The sequence below is a fragment of the Monodelphis domestica genome, chromosome 1 (genome assembly GCF_027887165.1).
Source record: "Monodelphis domestica isolate mMonDom1 chromosome 1, mMonDom1.pri, whole genome shotgun sequence".
Lineage (NCBI taxonomy): Eukaryota > Metazoa > Chordata > Mammalia > Didelphimorphia > Didelphidae > Monodelphis > Monodelphis domestica.
The window spans coordinates 55,815,280-55,839,499 of record NC_077227.1 but is presented as its reverse complement, the minus strand read 5'-3'; the positions used below and the strand labels follow the sequence as shown (position 1 = coordinate 55,839,499).

Below are 24,220 nucleotides of genomic sequence, written 5' to 3'. Positions count from 1 at the left end.
CTATATCCCCAATCATAAACCCCATTTTTTTCCCTTCAGAAGATGCTTTTATTAAAACTGGGTGACATCTATAAGGGGACAGTACAAAAAAATTTTTGGTCCATGAAAAAACATAATATTCAGTTAATAAAAAGATATCTGCAACAGGGACACTGCCTAAGTGGTGGGAGGAATGCCAGTGTCTCAGCTTCCTTCACACAGTCCTGGCCAGGAGTGGGGCCTGGGCCAGGGCTCAGCAGAGGTTTGTGAGGTGTCATCACAGTGGTGGAAGGGAAGTGTTTCAGAGGGACACAGAGCAGGCACAGAGGAGGGGTGGGGAGGCAGGAGTCTGTCAGTCCTGGGGCTTTTGGAGCCGACACCAAGCTCAATGCCCCTTCTGCACCTGGCTCTCTCCCACACTGCTGTGTTGAGTCTGAGATATGCTAACTTAAGGGGGGAAATTCAACCTGGAAAAGGAATATGGGGACACCTCCTAGGTGTCCATTTTCAGGTTTTTTATTATTTTTTGCCACCACAAAGAGTGAGGCTATAAATATTTTTATACAAGTCTTTTTCCTTATTATCTCTTTGGGGTACAAAACCAGCAATGTCATGGCTGGTTCAAAGGGCAAGCAGTCTTCTAAAGCCCTTTGGGCACATCATGAACAATTTCTTAATTCAATACCTGAGTCTTTTCTTAATCCTCTTCTTTTTTTTTTTAAACCCTTGCCTTCTGTCTTGGAATCAATACTATGTATTGGTTCTAAGGCAGAAGAGTGGTAAGGGCTAGGCAATGGGGTGGGGGGTCAAGTGACTTGCCCTTGTCACACAGCTAGGAAGTGTCTGAGGCTAGATTTGAACCTAGAAACTCCCATCTCTAGGCCTGGCTCTACTGAACTAACCAGCTGCCCCCCCCCCCCCCCGCCCCCGTCCTCTTCCTTTTGGACCTCTATATGGCATCTGATACTGCTGACCATCCTCTCGTGGACATCCTTTCCTTTGTGGTTTTCTTTTTGTGTGACTATTCTCTACTCATAGGACCACTTTTAGATATTTCAAAATGGACAACTGAAAAACATTTCAAATCTAGCATGTTTTAATAGTGAATTCCTTATCTTTCCCCCCAAACCTTCCCCTCTCTATTCCACTTCCTTGCTTTTCCAAAGGCACCACGGGCCTCCGAGGTTGGTAACTTGAACTCTGTCCTTGACTCCTCACTGCCTCAACACCACACATCCAATCAGTACCCCTCTCTATTCATACAGCTAGCCCCTTAGTCCATCACTTTTACTCAGTTATTGCAGCGGCCTCCCAACGGATCTTGCTTGCTCTACGTCATCTTATACACTACTGCCAAAGCAATTTTCCTTAAGGGTCAACCTGACCATGTCACTCCCGCACTCAATCAGTAACTAACTGTTGCCTCTAGTATAAAATGAAAACAATTCAGTTTAGCTTTGACAATCTTTCATAAACTAGCCCCAAACCATCTGAGCCCAGTAGACGGGACTACCCACCTATGTTCTACAATTCGGCCAAATTGGCCTTCTGTTTCCCAAATATATAAAACTCCAGTTTCCACGCCTTTGCATTAGTTGCAGCTCCCTCCCCACCCCCACCCCTGGAATGCCCTCTCTACCTCTGTGTGGTATAGTACTACTCTACTCCTTCAAGATGACACTCAAATACCACCTTTCGAATGAAGCCTTTTCTGTTCTTCCATCTGCTAGTACCTTCCCCTAAAACTATTTTGTATTGATTTACTCTATATTTATTCTCCACATATTTATATATGTTCCCACTGTCTTTCCCATTAGCATATAAACTCTTCATAAGTAGGGAAGTTTCCATTCTTTGTATCCCCAGTGTTTAGCACATAGTAGGTGCTTAGGGGATGTCCCGCTGATTGACCGGCATCTACTAAACTAATAACTTACTAAGAGTTAAGGTGAAGAAAGGGGGCTGAAGTTAGTGTATCTGACTTCCTGCTAAGTGAATCCTAAAGCTCTGAAATTGATAGTAGCTAAATTAGTTTGATGGTTCTCTAATCTCATCCTGTGTAATTTCTATTTCCTCTCAGAAATCTACAGGAGCCTACCAAGCATTCCTCTTGATCTCCAGACATTACCTGTTGGAGAGTGGAGAACAAGAGCTGCCCATTGTTATCTCAAGGCAGTCAAATCATGAAAAAAAACAGGATAACTCTAGGCTTTAAAAAGATATGATCATGTATTGATTTGAAGATATATATACATTTTGACAATGAAAATGAAAATGTAGAAAATTCAAAGGCATGCAGGAAACTTGAATGAAGCTATTCAAAACAAGGACATTTCAGAGATTAAAGACACAAAATGCTGGACAGACATCTAGAAGCAGCTATTTATCTCTGAAGATTATCTACATTCCCACTATAACAACTTTGTGCTCCTACCCGGCACATAATAGTTTCATATATAAAGACATGATACAATATTAAGAACAAAAGTACAAGTTGGTAGCTCCATGTCCTTCTTCTAGTCACTATTTAAATTTTGTTGCAAATGGATAAAATGTAGCTCAAGGGGGCAGCTGGGTGGCTCAGTGGATTGAGAGCCAGGTCTAGGGATGGGAGGTCCTAGGTTCAAATATGGCTTCAGACACTTCCCAGCTGTGTGACCCTGGGCAAGTCACTTGACCCCCATTGCCTAGCCCTTACCACTCTTCTGCCTTGGAGCCAATACACAGCATTAACTCCAAGACGGAAGGTAAGGGTTTAAAAAAAATGTAGCTCAAATGTATTTTTGCATCTTTGAAATTGCATTAAGAAAAGTAAAATATTCTAAGGCTGGTTACGGATGCCAAAATGTCTAGAACAATGTTGATAACAGCCAACCAGACATCCTACCAATTGGGAACATGTCAGTTCTCAGATTTGTGACTAAAAACATAACTGACTAAAGCAATAGTCTCAAATCCAGGTATCATCAGAAGTTAGGGGATCAAAGCACTGGGTTTCTTCATTGTATTATAGTGTTCCCAATAATTTGAGTTAAAGTGGCAGGATTCTCAGGGCCCTATCCCTCCCCAAATTAAGTATATAGATACCAGTACAGTTTTATAAATATTTTCTATAATGGTTATGAGATAGTAGTTCTCGGCATGACATAGTGTTTAGGTTTTTTCACGAATATGTCTGATAGAAGCCACAGGGGGAAAAAAAAGCGTTCCAATTCTGTTTTATGAGTACTGACAATGAGTTAGGTTCTTGAAAAACATACGGATGAAGAAGGAATAGGGACCTAATAGCAATGATCATAGGAGCCTTAAGTCCTGGACTCCTACAGCTAGATACACTGTTGGGCAGCCTATATTTAAGTCTTACCGAGCAGTAATGGTGCTAAAAGGGAACTAATAGCAAGCCTCCAACTGTGTCTGGAATCTCTCTCTCCTACATGTTCAGATTAGGTTCCTATATATTTTTTCCTTTCATGCTTAAAGACAGAAATAGGAAAATCTAGGATTGGTTAAAAACTCTCAATATAACCAAGAAAATGTTTCAGTGAATGTAGTGCACATTCTCACCCATCCTCCCCCAGGTAGCCTCCTGAATGGCACTGATAGGCCATGGAAGATATCTGGTTATATATACAGCAATAGAGTCCCTGCTGGTCAAAGCTAGTGAAGCTGTTCTTTTAGCTCAGTGCCATGGAATTCATAGTACAGAGTACAAGGGAAGTTGGAGAACAGAGATCTACTCCCACCAAGTGCTTTTCACTTTGAAATGTTTTCACAATCAATGACGGCTATCCATGCTGAGAAGAGTGTGGAGCAGCCGAGTTGTATATGTAGTCCTTGTGTAGAAAATAAACATAGTTTATACAGCATGTTGCTATTCTCTATTTTAGAACCAGCAAAGGGACCATGTGATGTGACCATTGCTATGGTAACTACACTTCAGTAGTGAACAGTGGAGCAAACTGGCACGTAAAACATGTATAAGGTGTCTGTGTGTAAGTAATTGCTGCCCTGGGTCTGTAATAACTAGCATTCTCTTCCACCTTTTAAGAGTTAAACTGCTGCAAAAATAATTGGAATGAGGGTTATTTCCCTTTCCAATTTGTTTTTTTTTCCCTTTTTTAAGGTTAACAGAATGCATAGAACACCTACTCTGATGCCTCACTGTGGAAAAATATGCCTGGGTCCTGGAACTCTGGGTTACTAGACTCTGCAAGCTGTGGTAGGAGAGATGATGAGAAAGACTTTAACTTGGGGCCTAGCACAGATCTGAACTTCCTATTCATAAACTAAAATAAATATGCACATGGATACAAGGAGTGGAAAAGAGCATAGAATGAATTCATTATATAGCTTTTATTAAATATTTACTATGTGATAAGCACTGTGTTAAACACTGAAGATAAAACTATAAGAAAGCAAAGCAGTTTCTGCTCTCAAAGAACATACTATTCTAATAAGGAAGATAACATATAAAGGGGAGCAAAAATGGAGATGAAGGTGGTAATATGTAGACATCAGCATTGTTTGGAGCAAGCCAGGAAGTGACATAGGAGCCTGCTTCTGGGAAAGCTTACATAGAAAAGTTCAAAGTGGTCCTAGGAAGTAGTGTCCAAGATTCTACCAGGAAGGTGATGAGAAGAAGGATGAAGACAACGGTAAAAGCACAAAGGTCAAAGGTTGAAAATGAGAAGAAAGAAAACCCTTGAGAAAGAAAAGTTAATTCTGCCACATGTAGACACAAGGCAGTCACGAGATCAATGGATCAAGAGCCTTTAATAAGTTCATTTGCACATACTATGGAGGATAATAACCCATGAGCACTTTTATTTATAAATTATATTTATAGCTGAAGAGAAAACAAGTCTGTAGAGAACTTAGGGATGGGATGTAGAGAAGTCAGATCATCCTCAGGGTATTTGCAGATAAAACCAGAAAAGGGACAACAAAAAGGTGCAAAACCAGATGGATGATATCTGCTGAGTTTTTAAAAGCAAGGAGTTACTCTTATTAGTGAATAGAGGGTCTATTTCTTACAAAAGGTCTTCATATACAATTTGAACCATTCTACCGTCTTCTCAACATGAATAGTTCTCACTGATTTTGGGGACATTTCATAGTTAAAATTAATTTGGAACATACTCCCACTTCAGTACTCAATATATAATGTGAGAATAAGACTACAGTTCTTAAAAAGATAAAATTAGTAAGAGAGGCTTGGAATTGACCAAATACACCCAGAGGTTATTTGTGTTGGAAATGACAACTTTGTCAGTTCTCAGGACACTTCAGAAAGCAACTGTATGGCTAAAATTCTAAATAATAACAATAGCTAACATTTATGTAGCCCTTCCTCTACGCTAGGCATACTTTGCTAAGTGCTTTACAATTATTATCTCATTTGATGCTCCTAACAAGACCTCAACCTCTGCCCATCTTGAATGACTTATATTCTCTCATAAGTCCACCATAGGGTTCCCCAATGTACTCAGGTATATCTGCTTTCTTTTGACACTGAGAGGATATCAGTGAAAAAACTGGGCTGTCTACCTGTTAACCCTTGCCCTAACTGCATGACCAGTCCAAATTTTCATACATTTCTTGATGATACCTTTTACTTTTATAAGTCCCTTATTGGTTCTAGGTTTTTGACAGCTATCATATGCTTCTCTGTTTCATTTTCAGTTTTTTGAAGATTATCATGTTACATTTCTTGAGCTATCATATAATACAGGTAGAATATTGGTATTAAAAAGATGGGACTTGGTTTCTGGAAGATGTTTTCAATTATTAAAAGAACTTTGGAATTCCCTGATGACAATCTAGTTTGTTTCTTCCTGTTTAGTTCTGGGCTTGATGCATTGCCCATATGTACTGTGTCTTCCAAATATAAATACTGATAGACAAGATCCATTGATGTCACTCTGGACAACTGACTTTCTTCATCTACTTACTCTTTTCCATGTAGCTTCAAGAAAACTGAGGGGAATGGGAAGATGCTGGGGAAATTGTATGGTAGGAAACAGAAATCACATTATCTTAAACAAATTTCACTGACTTGTCTAGTACAGCTTAAAATGAGGGAAAACAAAACAATATGAAACAGTTATAACCTTTCATATAAATTGACAACTTACACAAAAAGAGAATGATGGGATGGGTAAGAAAATGAAACTAGGTAATTTTTTTTGTATTCAAGATTACACATACACACATGATATGTGTGTGTGTGTGTGTGTGTGTGTGTGTGTGTGTGTGTGTGAATATAATACTTTAATCTTTTGACCTTCAAAACAACCCTGTGAGGTTGGTGCTATTATTATCTCCCCATTTTAAGAATGAGGAAACTGAGATAGAATTCCAACTGGGGGCTTTTTTAACACTTAAATCTTGTGCATTATCCATTGCTTTATTTAGACTCCTTAACTTAATACATAAAGACACACACAAAATGAAAATGAGGTGATCTATTATGCTTTGGAAGATCCTAAAAAATGCAGGAGTAGCAAACATAATTTCAGGTAAGGAAACAGTGAAGATTGATGTTATTTAAAAAAAATAAAACAGAGAAGCATAAGTTTATCTCTTAAAGAGATCATAAACAGTGAAGCATAATTATTAAAGTCTATAAATTCATCAAATGGAATACTATCCAAGTTCTTATAAACTAGGTGGTAGGAAGTTGCTCATTAGATTGAGAACGAGGCCCACAGATGGAAGACTGAGGGTTTGAATCTGATCTCAGACACATCCTAGCTGTGTGACCCTGCACAAGTCATTGTAACATTGCCTAGCCTTACTGCTCATTTGACTTGGAACCAATATATAGTATTGATTCTAAGATAGAAAGTAAGGTTAAAAAAAAAGTCAATCAAAATACAAAAAGGCAAAGGAACCAGATAACTTTAAATATTTTTATTTTTTTAACATTCCTCCTATAGATATAGATGAATTTATAATGATAAATTAGAAAATAAAAGCTGCCATGGTAAATCTAAAATGAATAGGAAATGAAGGGAAATCATAAGAAATTTTATAATCATGTTAATAAATCTGAGAAGTAAACTAGATGAATAGCTACAAAAAATATAACATACTCAAATGAATAAAAACAGAAAGAGATCCTAAAAAAATGCTAATCTAAGAAAAGGAAATCAAATGAAGCAAAACTGAACCACTAAAAAAAGGATGATCTGGTTCAGATGGATTTACAAGTGAATTCTATCAAACACTAAAGGCAAATTTAATACTCAAGCTACTAATAAAGAAGGTGAGTAAGTAGTTTTCAAAATAATTGTAAACTATATTGCTCCAAATTAATAATAATAAGAATGCTAAAAAACCAACTTTGAGTATTTATTTCATACCCAGAATATTGACAATAGCAACAGTCTATGCTAGAGGGGTTAGAAAACGATAAGACATAATAATGTATCATAATGTATTATGTGTAATAATAATGTATTAATATATAATCATAACGTATTAATGTAGTGAAGTTGTGAATTGGTCCAACCATTCTCAAAACAATTTGGCATTCCATGAGAGAAGTGAATAATCTGATCACCCTTCTTTCTAATTCATACCACTATCTGCCTGAGGAGGTCAAAGACAGGGAAATGCCATTATATACTAAATATTTATAGACAGTTTTTGAAGTTGCCAAAAGCGGAGAACAAAGTATGTATCTACAAATTCAAGAATGGTCAAATGGAATGTGGCAACTGAATCTTAGTATTCAACTGAATCTTATTACTCCATAATGAACAATGAAGATAATGAATCCAAAAAACATAGGTTTGTATGAACTGATTCAGAGCAAAGAAAGTAGAACTAGAAGAACAGTCTAAAAGATGATTTTAAAAGTAGTATGAAATTAGCATTGAAGATCACAGTAAAGGATAACAGAATTCAGATCAAAAGCAAAGGAGATTTTACTAGAAAGCGACTGAACCCGTTTCCCCTCTAATGCACTGATAAATCCTTTTTATTTTTTTACAAGCCAAGAAAACACTGCAGTCAGTAAGCATGATTTCATTGAGGAGAGACTGCTCTTGGACAGACATGGGTAACACCAATTCAGAGGACAACATTAATTACACAACATTATGGAGGCAGATGTCAAAAGAGAAATTGAAACATTATCTCCTCAAACAGCAAAAAGCAGGGACAGGAGGAAATGAATTGCAGGAAAGTTAATAAGAGATGTGGGATATATAGATCATTCCCAAAACATTTTTAGATCAAAATGCATGAGGACCACAAAGAGAGTTGCAATAGGTTAGATCTGGAAGCATTTCTATACCAGTATATTATCATCCTTGATTATAGGATCTACTATTTTTTAACTCTTCCAACTCTGGATCCACAGTGATATGTGAAACAATGAAAAGAGCAAATAACAGTCATTGTTTTGGATAGTTTGTTTAACTTATTTATTTGTTGGCTGGTAAGGGAGGATATCATGAAAAAGAGAGAGGTGGGCAATTGGGAACTGATAATATATTGAAAGATTAAATGTATCAATAAAATATTTTGTTAAAAAAGGCTGTCATCAAATATATGTAGGGAAACAAAAAATGAATAAATCAATAATATGAGCTAAGAGGCAGGCTTTCACAGATGATTATCTATATTACACTGTATTTTTCCAGTCACACAACTGTCTGAAAGATATAGAAAACATAAGATCCTACTGAGCTTATTATTGATTAAAAAAAAAAGAAAGATTTGAGTTTGTAGGATAAAATGTAGCCTCAAAGGCCCTTCTGAGACAAGGTTTCTCCCACACGTACATTAAAATTACACAAGTCTAGCTATATGTCAGTTTTGACAATAGAGATAATATTGTTCAATGATTAATCAGGTACTGACATCAAGAGAAATATAAAACAAGCTGATTTATTCATTTAGGGTATTCACCAGTGTTGTAGAAAATATCCTGTGTAAAGACCAAACAGTCATCACAAAAAGGATGAAAAGACTAGGTATTAATGGAGAAATTCTACAAAAGATTTTCTTCAGAAATGATTTCTATGGTAAGGCAGTGAGGTGTATGTAGTTAAAAGAACACTGCCCTGGAGACATGAATTCCCAAGTCTGAACCCCACTAAAGCAGTTACTGAGTATGAGATACTGAAGAAGTCACTGCATGATCTCTATTTAATTTGGTTACCCTTTTTGTCAGAGATAGTTATAGCACCTTCCTTTAACAGTTCTTTGTGAGTAGAAAATTAGATAATATATGCAAAGTGCTTTGCAAACTCTAAAGAGCTCTGTAAATGTTAGTTATTATTACAATTAACAGCAAATTGAATCTTAGAATACTGTAAAGACTCTTCAGGGAAATCTATTGCAAGTAAAAAAGATTTGTCTAACCATCTACACTTGAGTAACAGAATGGATTAAAAAACAAGGATTAAAGCCTCTTGTAGGCCTTGATAATTTGGGGTAGATGGAGGGACAAAGTGAATATTTTGGAGTGGAAATGAGCTGAATCCAAAATTGAACAAGAGAAGAAAATTCAACTAAAATATATTTAGAAAACTGGTATTTTAACTAACTCCAAATAGCCTATCATTATAAAAATACCCAATTCTGATGTTATTTTCTTAATGGTATATGACTAAAAATCAATAAAAAATTGCAAATAACTAAGAGGCACGACAGGAATAAGGAAGCTATAGCATTTTGTTGAAGACAACTTGCATATAAGAGACATTATTTTTTAAAGTTAGAAGGTCAAGGATTTATTGAGAATGAAAAAGAACAAAAAGAAGATCCAAGATTTGTACCCACAATGGTACCTTTAATATAATAAAAGAATGAAAGGAGATCTCCAGTGTATTTGGTACATCCTCTAAGGAAAACTTGGGAAAATCACATGATTAAAAATGTCAAAGAATGAGAAAATCACACCTATCCCTCTCCTACCAAAATCACTATGCCAGTCTTTCACTGTTCCCTCTAGAATCCCTAATCTATTAAGAAACTGCTTGTCTTTCATTTTATACCAGTGATCTTTATACTCAGAAATCACATTGTGCACATTATAGATTTAGTTGTTTTGCATACATGTTCTCTCTCTCTCTCTCTGTCTCTGTCTCTGTCTCTGTCTCTCTGTCTCTCTCTGTCTCTCTGTCTCTCAAATAAAGCTTAACTTTCACCTTAGAATCAGTACTATGTATTCTAAGGTTCTAAGGCAGAAGAACAGTAAGAGCTAGGCAATGGGAGTTAAGTGACTTGCCCAGGGTCACACAGCAAGGTAGTGTCTGAGGCCAGATTTTAACCTCGGACCCGATCTCAATCCACTGAACCACCCAGTTGCCCTCCAGGTTGTTTCTTTTCAATGGAGTGGAATCTCTGAAGGGAGGGATAAGTTGTTTAATTTTTGTCTTTATTTCCTTGAAACCCACACAGTGATGAATAAATGTTTACAAAACTGACATGAAAATATTATGGTAGGACTTTCTATCTATAATAGAGTAGAATACCAAGTTAAGTACTCTGAGGGTCGATTACACTGGAATTTTTTTACCCTTGTATCCACAACACCTAGTACAGAGCTTTGTTTATATTAGGAGTTTAATAAATGAGGAATAACAATTATAAAGACACATTCATATGGGGCTTGAAAGTTTATACAGCTCTTTTCTCAAAATAATGCTGTATATAAATAAAACAAAAATTCCTATTTTTAAGATAAGGAACCCAAAGCTAAAAGAGATGAAAAGATTTCCTCATGAACATGTTATCAAAAGTTGGGATTCAAATGCAAGAATCTCCTGACCCTGAGTTTTTTCTTTTTATATTTGCACCATACTGCCTTTCAATTCTACTCCTAAAAGATGTCTTTTCCCCACCCCTACCCCAAATTATCAAGGTCTGTTTGTTGCCTCTCTTCCTGTACTCTTCTCAATTCACAAATAACAAGCAGGGCAAACCCAATGACACATGAGATGCCTCACTCACGAGGACTTGTTATTGCTAAGAACCAATACTTGGGTAGTGTAAAGACGTAAACATGGCAAGGAATGGGGACACCAACTCTTTCCTATGAGTCTGAGGATTCTTTCAGAGCAAATTCAGTTGAGTAATAGACTGTCCTCAATGAGACTCAAATATCTTGTTTGGTCCTTGAAGCATTTACCTATCACTTAGGTGCTCTGTGGAAAAAGAATGACTTGGGACTGGTGAAGACCTAATGTAGGATGGAGTTGAGGCAGTCTAGAGACTGTACTGGTGGGGAATCAAAAAGAACCAAAGTTTGACAGGTACTTGAGAGCCACCCTCATCTGAATGCACAAAAAGGCATCAAGCCTTTGGTTATACTGTATTTCAGTAGAATATTTATAATTTTCTTGCATCTAGTTCAATTTTTGCATGCTATCACATAGGAAGAAGGAACTTGGCAGGTTCCTTTGGCAGTGAGCAAGAAAAGTAAAGGATTCCCTATTGTCTGAAATTCACCGGGCTTTCTCTTCCCCATCCCCAGTTACCAAACTAATGAGATGGGCAAATGGAGTCAAGCTTCACTGTCACCATTTAAAAAAAGGGGAAGTTGAAGGTTTTCACAGAAAAGGTCAGCAACCTAAAGTAACCTTTAAAAAGAGCCGTTGTTGAATCTGAAGTTGTTAATAACCCGAGTTTGTACACTAACTTAAATATCCCACTTAATGCAGGGAATAGCATCTGATTTTCAGATTTGGAATACAATCTATCAGCCTGTATACAAAAGCAAGTTTCTATAGAATGAACCGGGTCCTTTAGGAAAAGTAAATTATTACATTAGAGCAAGGAATGAATCAGACAACCTATTTTAGTGAAAGCAAAAGAAACACAGCTCCTCCTATTTAGGAACAGAATTGTGAATGACCACGTCTTTCCAAGTCTTTATGGTGAGTCACCATAGCATTATACTTATACTTGAGGTTCTGGGCTGCGACTAATATTGAAGTTTGCAGATGCTGTAATTTGCTAAATGACAACACTGTATTTAGAGGGATGTCTTACTTAGATCAGAGTAATTGTGGCTTGGATCTAACCCTGAGTTCTTCAAGGTTATGCCAGCAGAGAACAAACAAGATAATAATCATAATAATAATAATAATAGCTTGTAGTTATATAATGCTTTAAAAATTATTTCATTTGAGTCCCAAAACCACCTTGGGAAGCAGGTACTTTTATTATTTCTCTTATTTTAATAATAAAGAAATTGAGTTGAATGACTTCCCCAGGATTAAGTGTCTAAGCTAGGTAAGTATCTCAGGCCAAATTTTAACTCAGGACCTTCTATTTCAGGGTCTAGTGCTCTATTTTCTGTGTCATCGAGTTGTCTCCATGCTAGTTTTGGGGATGGGCCTCTCAGTGGACCATATGTTTACTGGATAAGCCAATAATAATAAAATTTTCAGCCAGGATAATTTACCAAATTATAAAGGGATTGCTATCTGTATTAGTAGAGGGAGTACTTACATTGATTAAAAAGTTCCTTAAAATATTGACATTGGGCAGAATGTGTGAGAGAGAGAGAGAGAGGGAGAATCTGTGTGTATATATAAATTCAAATATAACATCAGACTTGTGATTTCGTCATGGTAAGAAGGTTCTGGTGAGGAACACACTATCAGTTCACAGAATCACTTACTCTTATGTCTTATATGTTAAGTTTTGGTCTTTGAGCACCTCATGGGGCACTGAAAGGTTAAGTGACTTGTCACACAGTTACAATATATAAGAAGTAGGATTAGAATCCAGGTCTGACTGACTCTGAGACCAGTTCTCTATACACTAAGTCACACTATAGCATATGTGTGTATAATATTTATAAACAGTACATTTTATATATGTATATTTATAGATATGCATATATACTTTCCTGTACAAAACATACTTTAGAATTATCTATACAGAAAGTAAGCTAAAAACATTGACAGTAGATTTTTACTTATGTAAGGAAGAATAATTTGTCTATGCTGTTTCAGCAGTCTTAAGAGTGTTTCCTCTAAAATTACTGGTTCAGTGGCACCATATGGAGCATGTTGAACTTAAGATACCAAGAATGTGTCCAAGACATATCTCACTTTACTGTGTTAAAACTTACCATCCTGCAGCTGTCATAAGAATATAATTAATATTCTAATATTTTTAAAACGCCAACCACTTCTGTCCCCCCCACCCTTGTTGAGAGTATTTTTTCTAATCGATATAGACATGAGCCTAGTATATCTTTTGGGAGACAGAAAGATATGGAGGGAAAAACATAAAATTAAGAATTAAAGGATCTAGGTTCAAATCCTTTGTTTTTCAGATGTTTCTGTCATGTCCACTTCTGTGACTCCATTTCAGGTTTTAGTGGAAAAAGATTCTGGGGAGGCCTGCCATCTTACAGATGAGAAAACGGAGGCAAATAGAGTGACATGGCATGCCCAACGTCACAAAGCTAGGAAGGCTGGATTTGAGCTAAAAAAGATGAGTCTTCTTGCCTACAGCCCAGTATTCTCTCTACTATGCCACCTAGCTGATTAATCCTAAAGCTGCTATTGACTACCTGTGTAACTTTACTAAAGTACTGCAAACTCCCTGGGACTCAATTTCCAGGTTTATAAAAAGGAGCAGTGAAGCTTTTGGATTATATTAGATCTATAGTCACTTTAACCTCTAATTCTATGAAGTGATGAAATTATGTATACATAATGATACACATAAAATAATGGTGCGAATAAACTACCTAGCTTTAATCTAATATTTCTTTCACAAGGCAACTGATGTGACCAAGAGCACCCAAAGGTATGAAGTATGTTTGGTTTTCTTTGTGCTTCTCTCTGCCCTCTTTCCTTTCTTCCTTCAGTCTCTTTTGGAGTGTCTTTCTTTATTTTCTTGTGTATCAGGCTTCAAAGTTCCAAGTCCTCATGTTTTCCCCCTATCTGTTGCTAACTTACCTTCAAAATGCATGACTGAAAGATTAAATGGGTTCTAAATAGGGATATGTATATGTATAAATGAACATGTCGTCTTTTATGTCTTACAAGTATCAAATTAAGAGAAAAAAAACCTATTTTATGAAAAAGGATGGTGATATGTCTTTTGCCACCTTGCATGCTATTAGATCACTATCTAATTTTTGCTTCTTATTGTTAGGTTTTGTAAATTTAGCTTTGTATAGTTTAAACAGAAAAGGACAATAAATTTCACAGGCTCATCAGTGTGAAAGTGGCACATTTCACCATTCATTATAAATGAACAAAAAACAGGTCAGGGAAAGCTATTCAATTTGCATAAAATGACCTTAAAATAGGCACATTTGATAAAAAGATATCTAAGTAGTTTGTAAAAGAGCATGAAATCACGACAAATTGGGATTGGCACTGTTTCTGCCTTTAGTCAAATGTGGAATTTCCTACTCTTAATATGGCACATTAAATAAAATTGTCCTGCAGGATAAAAATCATGTCTAAATATTTCCCTCTAATAACGCTGATAAAGATTCTGACAATTGTTGATCCCTAATACTAAAGGACTCCTATCAGGAATGTCCTTTTAAAAGTGCCATGAAATGAATATCTATATTTATAGAAAATACAATGTAAATGTAATGGGATGAAATTCTTACATCCATTAGATATTATGTTATAAATGTAACTATTTGGGAGATGGTGCAAATAAGCCCCTTTCTGGATAGGTTTATTCTTGAGGAGAGAAGTATCAGAAGTTTCAGGGTGTGGAAGTTTGCAGGTGCTGCCTCAGAAAGCAAGAGTGGTTGAGTAGGGGTAGGGAATAGGGGGAGCTTCCTTCTTAGCTCTGGCTGTTCATTTGTCTAGACACAAGGCTAATGTGACTTGGAAGGCAGGAAGACATGGTGGGAAAAGCATAAGACTTAGAATGAAAGGCTCTAGGATCAGGTCCTTTATTATTGTTATTCAGTCATGTCCAACTCTGTGACCCCATTTCAGGTGTTAGTGGCTAAGATTTTGGAGAGGCTTGCCAGTATTTTCTCTTAGACGGACAGGATGTATGGTGATAGCTGTTGTAGGAATGGCAGAGAGTGTTATTTAGCATAAGGAAATCATCTGGTAAGAAAAGACTGATGGACAGGCAGGGAAGGGCGCATCTTGGTTCCTCCCTTATATGGCTAGTGTGATGAAGGGGAAAGGGTCAATGAAGGTCCAGGGAATGTCTGCTGTGCTACTCAATGGCCTCCCTCCCTACCACAGCACATTCCATTTTGGGGGGTGGGGGGTGGGGCAAGGGACGACGAAGCTCTGATATCAGACCTACTCTTGCACGGCCTGTCTGGATAGTTAACAGAAAATTTTATTTCCGGCTTAGAGCAGGGTGTCAACACACCAATGGCAGCCTGCATACTTCTAATGTGGGCTACCTGACAAAATAACTCCTCAGCTTATGAAGAGCAAAATGGGTGATGTGGCACTTGCCCTGGAATGGGGACGTATGAGTGGGGTCAGTCTTTTTGGTTTCACAACTGGAGCTGAGGTATGAACTGGAAGCAGCCTGAACTTGGACCATGGAGACAACAGAGGGAGCCGGCTTTGATTCTGGAGGCTAGAGCCTCTAAGATTGAACTAGCTTACACTGTCTTAAGGCACCTTGTAACAAGATGTCAAAATGTTAGATGGAAGGGAACTCACAGTGTTTTACACTAAAAGCTGTTAGTCAGATTTGGCTAAACTGTGGATATCTCAGGATGGGGTTCTGAGTTCTGTAAAGTTAGTGATGGCCTCTGAATGGAAGGGACTTTTCTCCCTTGGCTGCTACTAATGACTCCTCTTTTGCCAACACACACACTTGAACAACTTAAAAATTATTCTGGGTCTATCCAAGGTTAGAGTAAGAAATGGTGGATATGGAATACATTTGAGGCCAGACTAGAACTGGTGACAGGAATAGAGGCTGCTGTCAGTCTCAAAAAGAAATTTGGCTATAGGTCTACTGGAGGGAAGGGGAAAAAATTATAGGAAAGATGGGAACAGAGTTCATTTGAAACTGCTCTTTCTTCTTTCCATCTGGGCTAATTTATATGAACTACAGGTGCTCACAATGTGACAATTCAGGCCTCTAACAATATTGCAAAATTTAATGAAAATTATCGGGGGTTGTCCATTATCTTGGGTGCTTCAAACTATTTCTTTGTATTTGTATAGGGTCTAGCTCAATGTTTGGCATATAGCAGGTGTTTACTAAGTGCTAATTGATGAACTGATTGATAAAAAATAATAAATCAACTAGCAAATGGCAGTTTCCGCTTGAAGAATACCAGAGAGAGCATTTTGAATATGTATCTAAGGAATCAGAAATATTAGATGCTAAGGACATTCTTTTTCATTAATATATGATGGTGAGGAACATTTTTAAAGCATTATGCTTTTAAAATATAGAAAGATGTGCTGAAAAGATATTTTAGTATCTCCAACTAGAGATGATCTTTTCCATGATACTCTTAATAATGACAGCAACATGGCCTTATAAGGCATTCTGGAGTTTAGAAAGCACTTTGACATCATCTTAAATCTCCAGCTACTTCACTACTGTTACTGTCCAAACAAAATTTAATCTAGATTCTATGGGATGAATAGTTCAAATTGGTCATCTTCATTAAATACTTCTAAATATGAATACCTGAAACAAGCTTCTTCAGGATCATTATCTTCCTGTTCCCAAGAGCATTAACCTTCTACTCGTATAGTCAAGGCCCTTTCTAGATGCATGTTAATTATAGTTACACCTCCTGGTTTGGAATAAAGGGTTAAAGGGATTTGGGACCCTGGGAATGAGAAGAGGAGATAGGAAAAGACCCAGAAGCAAAGGCTGAGTTATACTGAATGATGGAAAGTTCTGAAATTAAGACAATTACATTATACTGGGTATTATTAAGTATGCTATGTAACCATGGGGTCTAACAAGTACACTCAACTTAGTAAATATCAGAAACGAAAAGGCCCTTAATATAATAAGAATAATACATTTGTATAGGGCTTGAAAGTTTGTAGACTTTACAAATATCAACGCATGTTTTTCTCACAATAATCCTGGTACATATTGGTGCTATTATTACCCACCTTTACTGACGCGCAAACTGGAGAAGAAAGAGGTAAAGTGAATTGCCCAATGTCACAGAACTAGTGTCTGAAGCTAGATGTGAATTCAGGTCTATCCCATCTCCAGTTCTAGAGGTCTATCCACCATACCATATATCCCTAATGGTGCTAATTACTAGATTCGGACAACTCTGCACAAACATTTATTACATCAGGCACTGTCCTAGGTACTGAGGACACAAAGACAAAATAGACCTTGAGGGACCAAACATCCTATTTGGGAAAATTATATATGTAAGTTAAATATATATACAAAATAATGGGGGTGGAGAGCAGAGGAGACAGAAAAGGAAATAGTACTTTGCTATCTAATTTATCATGTCTAAATGTCTGTTTAATTTACTTCCTACTTTCCTCCAATCGTAGCCAAGCTGACTAAGGTTGTTAATAAGAATGATACTTATAGGGTAGAGGAGTAGGTGATAAATAAACAGAATTCAAAGCATGTTTAAAATGATCATTTACATAGCAAAATTACATATTTAATACAGGTAGGTATTAAATAAGCACCAAGTACCTATTCCAGGCAAAAAAGAGTTTCATGGAGTTCAGGGTCTGAAAGAACAGACAACACAGAAACAATTACTTATAAACAAGATGTAGGGGATAAATTTAGAATAGTGTCAGAAGGAAAGGCAGGCATCAAGAAAGAAGGCACAAGAAAGAACAGGTAAAAATTCTTCCTTTCTTTCTTCCTGCCTTCCTTTCATTCTTTCTCCCACCCTCTTTCTTTCTTTGTTTCTTTCTGCCTGTGAAAATGCACAGGGCTGTGCATGAGAAACAGCAAAAGGAAGGTGGTGTCCCTGTAGCACAGAGTATATAGGAGGTGTCAAGTATAAGAAAACTGGAACAATAGGAAGAGGAGAGGTGAAGCAGGGTTTTGAACACCAAAGGATTTTGTATTAGATTTGGGAGGTAATAGGGAGTCATTCCATTTTATAGTTAACAGAATCCCATACAACAGCCCTGAGTAATAGGTTGTAGAAATAGAATCATATATCTCCATTTTCCAGATGAGAAAATTAAGGTTCAAAAGTTTATATGGTTTGCTCAAAGCCCCTAGTATATGAGCTGAGAATCAAGACCTGGGTTCTTGCTTCCAGTCCAGTGTACTTCCTAATGGGCAATACTATTCCTTAATCCAGTATTCTATTCCTCACTTAGCCAGGTCCTACTGATCTTCAAAGTACAAAGTGGAACCTTCCTGTCCACTCATCCTAATGGGCCCTCTCCCTTCTCTGACTTGGGTGGTTCTTTGAGTTAATACAATAGTTTAGTGACAATCACTTCTAGTAATTGCCTTCCTTTACATAGAGCAAAGTCCCAAAATGGGGTAGGGGAGGAGATATAGATAGGAAGGAAAATATATTTTTGGTTCAGGACTATGACTTATTTGGCAGTGGGAATTCCTAGAAAAGAAAGATTCAGTACAAGATTCAAGTTAACAATCATTGTGTCACTTACTGTCTTTGTGAATTGAGGAGAGAAGGGTTGGGCTAAATGTCTTATGCAGAAGTGTGTATGTGTCTCTCCTCTCTATTTGTTGTTCTGCTTGCTTTCAATTCCACCAAACAAGTATCCATCCCCCTTAGAATCTCTCCCTTCCCACCTCCCTGTCTCCTTTGTATGTTATTTTCTCCTTTAGATTGAGAAGTTCCTTCAGGGCAGAGATCATCTTTCTTTTTATGAATTGTATCTGGAGCTGGACATAGTAGGCTCTTAACAAATGCTTGTTGCATTGGAACATGAATCTTTCTGATTTGGAGGCTGCTGGCCCTTTATCCATTAATTGCCCTACCATATTATCAACTCTTTCAATTACATCTCCAGTGATAGCTAACATAGTATTGGGTATATAGTAAACAAACAGTGAATAAATACTTGAGTGACTTCATCAGAAACTCTATGGGTCTTAATTTCTTGCCTTCTTGGTTTGAAAAAAATACTGATACCCTGAAAATATGTAGAGAAAGAAATGACTTTAAATACTTTATTAAAAATATGAATTAGATAAATTGTACCTAAAAAATAAAAAATTCATAATTACTAAGATATTACTGTATTTTAAAATCTATATTTATTAAAGGTAGTTAAGAGGAAAAAGGAGAAAAAAAAGATCTACACCTGGGGTCAAATCCCTACTGGGTTTCCAATGTTCCCTGGATGCCAGTTATAGCATTTCTTTTGATTGCAGGAAATAAATGCCATTCAGTATTCACATTTTTTTTTTACCTCAGCCTGTTCTTATCTTTCTCCTTCCAGATGGTAGGTATTTAAGGGTAAGTGCCAACATGATTTCCCTAGACATGCACCTTCTCTCTCTGTCCTCCCCTGGACCCCATCACCTTTTTCCTGAGCATTCAAATAGTTTACAAGGATAGTATTTTGAAGGATTTGATAGCTTGGAATTGATCTAGTTGTGAGGTCTGCCTGGGAAGAACATTATCTCAAGAGTTACTTCAGAGAAAAAATTCAATCACTAGACCCACAGAGGAAAACTAAATTGAAGAAATAAGCTAGCAAACCCACCTATGTAGTCATTGCTATTGTTTAGGCTGAAACGAACAATAAAAATTCATATGCCATTTAAAACAAATCTCAATAAGAACAATGGGAAAATGGAGTTAAGAATATTTATTTCTATAAGGGGCCCATTTCGTACCATGACCCTACCATACACAGCAGTTTTTTAACTCATTAAGTTCATGACATTTTAAAAGGCAGAACAGCTTTCATGAATCTTTAGCTTCTATTCATTATTTTTTAAAGTAGTAGAGAAATACTTGCATAATTCCCTACAAAATTAAGCATTTTTCCAGACCTGATTATATACTTCTGCCCTCCCTTTCTCTTTCCTTTCTTGCACCATAGTCTAAATGACTTCTTGCAGCCAGCGGTGGCTCTCTGCTCTTTTATGCTGCAGTTCAGGGCTCCATGGAATCTGCTTCTAGGCACCACATAACAAGAAAAGGAAACCCCGATTTAAGAATTTAAGGCTTTGAACCTTGATTAAGAAGGTATCACAGAATTCATTTCCCAATTAGTATGCTCTTGGAGAAGGCAGAAAACAAACAGGTCAATTTTATCTTCAATCATCTGAAAAAACCTCCAGTATATACTCTATGAGAAAAGAGAACATAGAATACTACTGTCTGTTCACATTAGCTTGATAGAAAGTTTTTCAATGAATGCCAAAATCCATCCCAAATTGAACAAATGAGCACAAAAACAATCTCAAAAGCTGATTTATGTTTTTGTGAGGTCAGGTAATAATGTGTACATATGTTTTTGTATATCCATATGTGTTATCTATGTGTATCTCTGCATGCATATATGTATATATAATATCTGTCTGTGCTTCAAACTATTAATTAAGACTCAAAGGAAAGAGTAATTCACTTATAAGCTAATGGTGTGAATACCAATTGGCCTTGAAAGCAACTCAACAGAAGGGAAATGCTGTGAGAAGGGTTCTTTCTCAGCCAGAACTCGACAACACCCTTCTAAATCTGCCAGCAAGGGAGAGGAATGAGAAAGTAGGGAAATCACCCAACTCCTGAATACTTATGTTGAGTATGTAAAGGATCATGAATTCTATTCTTTCATTTCCTAGGAAAGAGATTTTTACAATACTGGGGTCCAAACCTTCTAGTTTTGCATTCTCTCACTCTTGGAAACAGACCAGAGGGGAAGAGAGCTGACAGGTCTCAAATGAAAAGTTGTTCTTTGCTTCTAACAAGAGTCTAGAAAAACAACTAATGAATACTGTGCCCAATACGCTATTCCCTATCATAGAAACCTGCAGGAATCTATAGAAAAATGGCCAATACCACTGCCTGCTGTGCAGTTTGGCATTCTCAACTCTGCATCTGCCTTACATCTAAGCTTTTCTTTACTTGGTAACGTCCAAAATGCTACATTAATTTTAACTGTTTAAGTTACTATTGTTCTAAACGTCACAAGAAGTTTTTATGAAGTACAACCTGTTTACATTTTTTTGGTGATAGAAAATGATTCTCCCTTTCTTTAAAATTTCTTAAAATTTTTTTTTTCTTTAAAATGGTTCATCTGAGCCAGAACAATGGAGTGTGATGGTGCAGACAGAGCTCAGAGCTCTCTGAGGGGCCCTGGTATAATTGTGGTGATATCAACATGAAATTTGAAACAATTTAAAGAAATAAAAATGTCTTGTTTTCTAGTAGTATTCAACAAACCCTGGGCTAAATGGTTATGTAGGGACATACAGACTGTCACCTGGATTACCAAGCCTGGTCAAATAAATAAGGCAGGAGGCAAGAGGGAGGCTTTACAAAGGGTGCAAAGAAGGCTAAACTTTGCCATTTGAAATGGAGAAAGCTGATAAAAGGTAGTATTTGGAGCCAAACTGGATTTTAATCTTCAGTGTTTGAAAAATGAGAAAACTTAAGTTACTAAGGAGCAAATGGGTAAAACATTTTATTTTAAAAACTGTGCATATGTTTTCTTGAGGGAAATTCATTCTCTATAAGAATGTGGGTTGTAACCAGTGTAAGGAAATTGTCAGTTCTATTTTCTGAAACGGATCAAAAGAGCCTGATACCATTCTCCTTCTGTAAGATATAACTGAGACAAAACATGAATCATTTTAGTGATTTCTATCTAAAAAATATTTTTGTGCCATCAGAAATGTGCAAGGGAGGAAATATACACTTTCTACAAGTAAAAGAGAGATGGTAAGCACTATGAAAAAACATTTAAATGAGATCAAAGAGTTTTTGGTGGAAACCACATTTGACTTCCTTGGGCTTGCTAAATTAGCCAAGTAACACTAGAAAGTTGAGACATTCAGAATCACTCAAACTAGTTGGAGTTCAAATGCCTGACCAGAGAAGGGATAAGAAAAAACTCAGATTTCTAAATTGAAGAGAAAAGTTAACGACAATACAAAAATTTGTCAACACACACAAGCAATGTTCAAAAGTACCGGCTTGTGCCTTACAATAGGAGGAAAGGAACAGAATAAACTTTTACTTTTATCAAGAAGCGGGGGATCAACAGGGTCAAAGGCTACAGAGAGATCAAGAAGGACAAGGATTGAGGAAAAGTCATTTATAATAAAAAATAATGAGTAACTTTAGAAAAAGTTTCAATTAAATGACAAGGTCAAAAGCCAAAACACAGAGTTAAGAAGACAGGAGAGGAAGTGCTGACACCTAATGTAGATGGCCCTCTCAAAGAGTCAAGTCACAAAACACAGAAGAGATGATAGTTAGCAAGGATTGGATAGCTTGAGTGAAGGTTATTGAGGATGGCAGAGGGTAGTAGGGAAGCAGCCAGTAGGAGGAATTGAAGATAAGTGAGAGAAGGATGAAGGAGAAGGCAATCTGCTGAAGATGAAGGGATGGAATGGGATTCTTGTTTTTGTAGAGAGGTTTGCCTTGGCATAGAGAAGGGCGAATTTTTTTTTGTGTGTGTGAGTTGGGTGAATAAAGATAGTAAAAGGCATCTGGGTCATATATGATGAGGAAGGAGATCTTGACAAATGAACTGAGTTTTTTCAGTAAAAAATTAAGGAAGTTATAAGCTGAGAGGGTGAGGAGAGGGGACCTATAGGAGGTTTGAATTGGGATGAAAAGTTAAGAAGAGCTGCTGTGGGGAGGCAGGGGTTGGGGGTCATGAGATAAAGTGTAGAAGGATTGTCTTTAGTAGTGAAGGCACAATTATAGTGGACCTAGTCAGCATAGTTTTGTGATTTTCAATATGTGATAGTAGTGGGGATCATCCAAGGCTTAGGCTTGGCAGGGCAAGACTGATAAAAGATGAGGGGTAAAGGGACTCCAGAGAAGAGGGCAGTGAGAATAGAAAAGAACTGGTTCACCAAGCAGTCAAGATGGGGAAAAAAGGATAATGTGACAAGAGCAGAGGTGATGGCCTGGGAGAGAACTGAGAGATAGAGGGATTGGAGGTCACTGTGTGATTAAAGAAAAGGATATGGGTATGCAATGTAGAAGGAGAAGTATAATAACAATAGACTGCAATTAATTAAAGGAAAGTAAGAGTTCATAGCACAAAAGTGGAGCATTTGTGGGTAATGGCAAGCTTGTATATGTGGCTAAAGTGGGGTACAGGTCATGGGAAGGGATTATCAATATAAATGTTGATGACCAAAGTAGAAACATGTTTTGTATGATAACACATGTATAATCTAGGTCAAATTGCTTACCATCTCAGGGAGGAGGGAAGAAAGGGAGGGAGAGAGAAAATCTGAATTGAAACATTTTATAAAACTTGGGAAAAGATAAAATATTAATTTTTTAAAGGTGTATTTTGAAGACTCCTAGTATGAAGCCAGGAAGTGTAGAGGAGAGAAATATATTGAGCTCTCAACTACATCTCTTCAAAGTTATTGTTTTCCTTCAAAGCTTAGTTCAATCTCCTCATTTCTTCAATGAAGTTTTCCCTAAGAATAGAAATACAAGCAAGTAAAAGAGTGTCTGTACCCAAAGAACTAATATTCTAATGGAGAAAGCATCTATCTTTTGGAGAAAGATAGTACATACCTACTGGCTAGGGAAGAGTATTTTTGATAGGTAAGTCACAGAGATTGTTAACTGCAACCCTAAGGCAATGGACTCCCAAAAGGAATATGAACATAGATGCCTATAGTTCTCAGAATTATTATCATACATGTATGTGTGTGTACATGTATATGTGTACATGCATGTATGGTGGAAAGAAAGGAAGAAAGGGAGAGCAGGAAAGGGTGGTAGAGAGAAGAGATGATAAGTGTATGTGTATAGGGGTAGAGAGTTATGTAATACAAAGATGACCAGGGAGTGATGTGATAGGTTGTGGCTAAAATCACACCAGATAAAGTGAAATTGCTGATCAATAAGAGCCAATGGGGAAAAGCCTGAGACTTCCATTTCCTAATAGAGGTAGAGGCAAGAACAGCAATCTTCACATTGAATGTAGAGTGACAAAGTTCACATCCTAGAACTCTGGTATCAAAAAGGGATGGCAGAAGCCATTTTGCCTATTCTTATTACAAAAAGTAATGGTAGGGAATCCAGTTGATTCAGTGGATTGAGAACCAGACCTGAGGATGGGAGGTCCTGGGATCAAATCTAGCTTCAGACACTACCTAGCTA

The 24,220-nt window shown here is 37.0% G+C and overlaps 1 protein-coding gene and 1 long non-coding RNA gene across 3 annotated transcripts in view; one reads left to right on the top strand and one right to left on the bottom strand.

Moving 5' to 3' along the window:
* The window catches only part of ADK (adenosine kinase), a 645,392-nt gene that overhangs the window by 113,137 nt on the left and 508,035 nt on the right, over positions 1–24,220 (bottom strand). The gene's annotated exons all lie outside the window — the stretch shown is intronic.
* LOC130457565 (uncharacterized) lies at positions 2,603–4,303 on the top strand. Its single transcript, XR_008916881.1, has 2 exons — positions 2,603–3,971; positions 4,103–4,303. It is a non-coding gene; the product is annotated as an uncharacterized LOC130457565 (long non-coding RNA).